The following is a 4,123-nucleotide window of genomic DNA, read 5'->3' on the forward strand; positions in this document are numbered from 1 at the left end:
CATCTGGGGAGTGAACCAGCGGATGGAAGACCTCTCTCTCTGTCTCTACCTCTCTCTGTAACTCTGTCTTTCAAATAAATAAAATAAATCTTTAAAAAAATAAAAAAATAAAAATCTTTGAGCTTTCTTCCCAAATTCCCAAGTCAGTTTTGGAGCCCGACATTCCCAAACTCCTGGCTGGGCAGACACCGATGTGCAGTTCCAAGGGCACCATCTAGCTGTCTGCTCTCATCGCCCCCTTCCTCCACTGCCAGTCCCCTTCCATCAGGCTGCTTTGGGCAAGGAGACACTGCCAGCCCCCAGCCCCAACCCAGGGACTCCTGCTCTGTTGGCCGATCCTCTCAACACCCACGTCTTGCGGAGGTCCTGCTGATGCGGCAGGAACGGGTGTTGGAGCTCCTGTCTACCTCCTGGCTAATGGAAGCGCTGCTCCTCCTCACTGTGACTGTTGGGCCTCCCAGTGGGACAGAGCTCCCAGGGCCTTGCTAAAGAGACCAGGTCCTGGGGGCCCGATGTGGTGCAGTGGGTTAAACCAACATCCCATACTGGGGTGAGGGTTCGAGTCCCAGCTACTCTGCTTCCAATCTAGCATCCCTGCTAACGCACCTAGGAAGGCAGCAAAAGGTGGCTCAAGTATTTTAGGGGCAGAGCGGCAACAAGTCATTTGGCTCCCAGGGGTAGAGGGCTCATCTCCTGGATTTCCCTAACCCTCTTCACTGTCGTCCCCTCTAGGCTGTCTTTGGAAAGGAGGCCCCTGCAGAATCATGGTCTACAACCCCGATGTGTATTCTGTGTCACTGGGCTACCTTGCTCTCCTGCACCCTGGCTGTCAGCACCTCCCTCCACTTCTCCCTGCACAGGAGGGCTGGAATACTGCGGTCCATGCCTGTAGGATCTCCACGTGTAGTAAGGTAAGAAGCTTTGCCTGAGGTGGGGCCAGCGTGTTTGCGCCTGGCCTTCAGGAGTGCCCTGGATCCCTCATTCTCTTCCCTTCTCTCACCATCTGGCACCTGCTGGCTACTGTGCAGAGGACCCTACGAATAGTTCTGGTCTGCTGCCTATTTACTGCCTGGCACTGGAGCGCCACCAAGGCCTGTAACACTGCCCGCCTCCGTACCCTTGGCTCCTTCAACAGTACTGCACCCCAGTCTCTCCGTCTCCTACACTGTGAAGGCTCTTCCTGGGGTTGTTCTCCTTTATGGCAGCCTGGTGTACAACTACACCTTCCTTGGTGTCATTCCTGTTGATGAAACCATATCCGTTTCTTACAATGAACCATTTTACTGTTCCCAAAGCCTTTGCTGCCACTCATGTATGGCTGCTGTGTGGCTGCCATGGTGGGCTTGGTTTCAGAGGCGCTAGGGTTGGGGCAGTGGGCGGCTGCTGGGGCTCAGCTTTGGTGTTCATGGCCGCGATGGTGGTGATTCGGGCTGGCTGCCGCAGCTGCGGCTCCTCCAGGGGTGTGATGGTAACTGGGCCAGCGGCCAGGGCTCTCTGGGGTTCCCTCTCTGCTCTTGCTACTGATCAAACCTGTAATTCTAAAATTATTTGTTATTTGAGAGAGAGAGAGAGAGAGAGAGAAACTCTCATCTACCTTTTAGCTTACTCTCCAAATGTCTGCAATAGTTTTAACTGGCCTGATGCAAGCTGAAGCCAAGAACTCCATCCAGGTCTCCCACATGGGTGACAGGGACCCAAGTACTTGAGCCACCTCCTGCTGCCTCCTGGGGTCTGCATAAACCGAGTCACCAGCAGGAGCCTAACTGGTGGCTTAACTGCTAGGCCAGAAGCCTGCCACTTGAATAATTCTTAAAAAAGTTTTTTTTTTTTTTTTTTTTTTTTAACATGGAGCCTTGCATTTTTGTTTTGCACCGGCCACCATCAGTTGCGTGGCAGATCCTCTTGGTACCATCAGGCCCAAGCTAGTAGGCCCGGCACAGCACACACGTGACTGCACTCACTCACTCCTTGCCGAGTCCCAGCAAGAGGAGGATGCTGCTAGCCATGTTTGCTCATGTTCCGGCCTCCTTACTCCAAACTGGCTTGTTAAGACCAGGCCTGGGGCCAGTGCTGTGGCGAAGCAGGTGAGGCCGCCGCCTGCAGTGCTGGCATCCCATATGGGTACCAGTTTGAGTCCCGGTTGTTCCACTTCTGATCCAGTTCTCTGCTGTGGCCTGGGAAAGTGGTAGAGGGTGGCCCAAGGCCTTGGAACCCTGCACCTACATGGGAGACCCAGAAGAAGCTCCTGGCTTCAGATCAGCTCAGCTCCGGCCATTGCTGCCAGTTGGGGAGTGAACCAGCGGATGGAAGACCTCTCTCTCTCTCTCTGCCTTTTGAATAATTAATTAAAAAAAGTAAAAAAACCAGGCCCATCCACCCTGCAGAGAGGTGGGAAGTGATGCAGTTAGAGTCAGGGAGCTCCGAGGGAGGGGAGGCTGTCTCCTGGTCTCCCCGCCCAGTCCCTGCTCTCCCTCAGCCTAAAGAAGCCTAACCAGGGGCAGGTGTTTGGTGCAGTCGTTAAGTCCCGGCTTGGGACACCTGCATCCCGTATTGGAGTGCCTGGTTCGTGTCTCAGTTCCACTTCTGATTCCAGCTTCCTGTCCGGCACACCCTAAGGAGGCAACAAATGATGGTGGCTCATGGAACCCACACGTAGTTCCAGGCTCCTAGCTTCTGGCCTATGGCAGCTCTGGCTTTTGTGGCAGGCATTTGGGGAGTGAACCAGCTCATGGGAACTCTGTCTCTTTGCCTTTCGGATTAAAGAAGATCTTTTTTGGGCTAGCATTGTGGCACACGGGTTAAGCTGCTGCCTGCAATGCCAGCGTCCCATAGGAGAGCAGGTTGGAGTCCCGGCTGCTCCGCTTCCAATGTAGCTCCCTGCTGACGCGTCTGGGAAAGCAGCAAGGATGGCTAACACTTCCTGCACCCGCTTGGGAGATCTGGATGGAGTTCCTGGCTCCTGGCTTCTGCCTCGCTCAACTCCAGCTGTTGAGGCCATTTGGGGAGTGAACCAGAAAATGGAGGATCGCTCTCTTCCCCCTGCTCTGTAACTCTGCCTTTCAAAAATATAAAGAAACCTTTAAAAAGAAAAGCTTTTTTTTGGGGGCCGGCGCGGTGGCACACTCGGTTAATCCTCTGCCTGCGGTGCGGGCATCCCATATGGGTGCCGGGTTCTAGTCCCGGTTGCTCCTCTTCCGGTCCAGCTCTCTACTGTGGCCCAGGAGGGCAGTGGAGGATGGCTCAAGTGCTTGGGCTCCTGCACCCGCAAGGGAGACCAGGAGGAAGCGCCTGGCTCCTGGCTTCGGATCCGCGTAGCTCTGGCCATTGCGTCCATTTGGGAAGTGACCCAGCGGTGGGAGGACCTTTCTCTCTGTCTCTCTATCTGTAACTCTGCCTGTCAAATAAATACATTTAAAAACAAAAAAAGCTTTTTTTTTTTAAAAGAAGCCTCCTCAGGTTCCTCACAAGGCAAGCAGCCCATAGCCCCGCCTCCGTGACGCAGCTCCGCCCACATGTCTTAGGCCCCGCCTCGCGTCCCACGCTCTACCGCTCTCACCCAGCCCAGCCCCTGAGCACCGACACCGCCTGGGCGGGCTCTGCCAAGCCGCCCTCCACCCCGCCCACTCCGCTCCAGCCCCGCCCCGGACGCCCCAGTCCCGCCCCCTCTCGCCCCAAGTCCCGACTCGCACCGCGCAGTTCCGGCGTCCTCTTTAGCCCCGCCCCTGCTCGCTGCGCGCCCCTCCCCTCCGCTGCGCACCCCCGCCCCTGCGCGCCCCGCCCCGCCCCTGCGCGCCCCGCCCCGCCCCTGCGCCCTCCGCCGCGCTGTGTTCTCCCGCGCTCAGATCTGCGGCGCCGGCGGTTCTTTCCTCAGGCTGGGCGGCACCGGGTCGGGCGGTTCTCCCCAGCCGCTGGTCCTTTCCCTCAGCCTACAGCGCCCGACACCCCGTGTGCTCCGGGGCCCCGTCTCAGGGCGTGACTGAGGTTTGGGTACAGGACGGTGGTGACCCTCTCCACCCCTCTCTGCGCGTCCCGCTGCTCCCAGGCACCTGCTGCCTCCCTCCGACACCACAGGCCCGGGAAGGGGGATCCGGGCAGGGTCGGGTGTGGCGTGTGCGCGCAGCTC

General features: G+C 57.5%; 1 pseudogene; it reads right to left on the reverse strand.

Annotated features, from left to right (window-relative positions):
• Positions 1-703: 703 nt before the first annotated feature.
• Positions 704-3,514, reverse strand: LOC133746815 (Y-box-binding protein 1-like; annotated as a pseudogene).
• Positions 3,515-4,123: the final 609 nt, after the last annotated feature.

This window comes from Lepus europaeus, chromosome 18, assembly GCF_033115175.1.
Source record: "Lepus europaeus isolate LE1 chromosome 18, mLepTim1.pri, whole genome shotgun sequence".
Taxonomy (NCBI): domain Eukaryota; kingdom Metazoa; phylum Chordata; class Mammalia; order Lagomorpha; family Leporidae; genus Lepus; species Lepus europaeus.